Genomic DNA, 2,383 nt, shown 5'->3' with positions numbered 1-2,383 from the left:
AAACTGAATTATATGAAGAAGAATGAAGCAGTAGAATTAGAGGAATGCTTGTTAGCAACCTGGGATATATAGATGAAGCAAGCATGATTGCTGAAAGTGAGAAAGAACTGAAGCACTTGCTGATGAAGATCAATGATCATAGCTTTCCGTATGGATGACAAATCAGTGTCAAGACCAGAATCCTCACAAGTTAAACAAGAGGTAACATCATGATAAATAAAGGGTTGAGAAGTTCAAGGATTTTGTCTTGCTTGAATCCACAGTTAATGCACACTAAGGCAACAGTCAAGAGATCAAAATACACATTGCATTAGGTAAATCAGCCACACAAGTCTGCTTTAGAGGTATTGAAGAAAAAGGATATTACTTTGAGGACTAAGGTGTGTCTGAACCAAGTCCAGGTATTTTCCAATGCCTCATATTCATGTGAAAGTCGGCCACTGAATAAGAGAAACGGAAGAAGAATTGATGCATTTGAATTGTGCTGCAGGAGAGGAATATTGAAAGTACTGTGGCTGTTAAAGCAAAATCTGATCTGTGTTGGAAAGTAAGCCCAGAATGCTCCTTAAAGGTAAGGAAGGGCAAGACACTGTCTTACATACTTTGGACATCATCAGGAGAGACCAGTTCCTGGAGAAGGACATCATGCTTGGTAAAGTAGAGGGGCAGCAAAGGAGCAGAAGGTGTGCGGTGAGATGGTTTGACACAGTGGCAGCATCAATGGGCTCAGGCATAGGAACAAGTGTGAAGATGGGACTGGTCTGTGAGGTGTTTTGTTCTGTTGTGCACAGGTTAACTATGGGTTGGCCAAAGGATGACACCTAAGAACAATAACCACAACTCAGTTGAATGTCTTTGCATAGTCAATGACACACAAACAGACATTTTTCCCCCTGGTATTCTCTGTTATCTTCCATGATCCACCTGACAGCAGCAATGTTACACTGTGTTCCATATCTTTTCTGAATCGGGCCTGAACCTCTGGCAGCTCCCTGTCCATGTACTGCTCAGGCGATTGCTGGATGATCTTCAACAAAATCTTATTTGCATGTGATATCAATGATATTGTTCAATTGTTTGAACATTTGTTTCATTTGCCTTGCTTTGGAATGAGAACAAGATGGATCACTTCCAGTCAGCTGGCCATGCGGCTGTCTTATACAATTCTTGGCATGGTCATGTGAATTCTCCCAGTGCCTCAAGAAATCTTTTCACTGGTATTCCATCCATTCCTGGATGCTTGTTTTTGGCTAATGCTGTCAGTGCAGCCTAGATTTCTGCCTTCAGTTCTTTTGGTTCTTGCTCATACACTACGTCTTAAAATGTTGGCACGTTGACAAGATATTTTTGGTACAGTCACTCTGTATTCTTTTCATGCTAATTTTGATAATATCTACATCATTCAATATTTTGCCCAGACGATCTTGCAATATTACAACTCCACGCTTGAATTATTTCTTGATTTGTTTCACTTTAAAATATGCTGAGCACGTTCTTCCTTTTTACTTTTCGAACTCTAGGTCTTTGCACATTTCATTATCTGTCTACTCAAGCTGCCCTTTGAGATTCTCTGTTTTGCTCATTGACTTCATCGTTTCTTCCATTTGCTTCCACTACTCTACTGTAACAGCAAGTTTCAGAGTCTCTTCTGATATTCAATTTGATCCTTTTTTTCCCTGTCTTGTTAACGGTGTTTTGATTTCTTTATGTATGATTTTTTGATGTTATCCCTCTGCTCATCAGGGCATTAGTGTTCAATGCACTATAACTGTTTTAGAAGTATTCTCAAAACTCAGGTGGAGCAGGTTCAAGGTTTTATTTTTAGTCTCTTGAACTTGTTCTTATTTTGTTTTAAAAATCATTTTATTGGGCCTCTTATTGCTCTTATAACAATACATACATCATGTGTATCAAGCACATTTGTACATATGTTGCCATCATCATTTTCAAAACATTTTCTTTCTACTTGAGTCCTTTGATATCAGCTCCTCCTTTTTCCCTCCCCCATCTCCCACCCTCGTGAAGCCTTGATAAATTATCAATTATTATTATTTTCACATCTTACATTGTCCGCTGTTGCCCATCACCTACATTTGTTATTCATCCCCCTCATGGTTGGTGGGGGGGGGGTTATATGTCAATCCTTAAGATCGGTTCCCCTTTCTTCCTCTTTACCCCCCACCTTCCCCCTACCCTTGTGCTATTGCTACTTCCTTTACTGTTCCTGGGGGTTTCATCTGTCCTGGATTCCGTGCGTCCAGAGCACTTATCTGTTCCGTGTACATGGTCTGCTTTGTACAGTAGAACTGAGGCCATGATAGTTCCTCATTAAAGAACTAGAGGAATGTTGTGTGTTTTGTAGGTGTTATACTGCACTCTGGCT

The sequence above is a fragment of the Echinops telfairi genome, unplaced genomic scaffold (genome assembly GCF_000313985.2).
Source record: "Echinops telfairi isolate 266 unplaced genomic scaffold, ASM31398v2 ScPeMD7_23;HRSCAF=83, whole genome shotgun sequence".
Classification (NCBI taxonomy): Eukaryota; Metazoa; Chordata; class Mammalia; order Afrosoricida; family Tenrecidae; genus Echinops; species Echinops telfairi.
The sequence above is the reverse complement of the archived record's forward strand: the minus strand, read 5'-3'. Positions refer to the sequence as shown.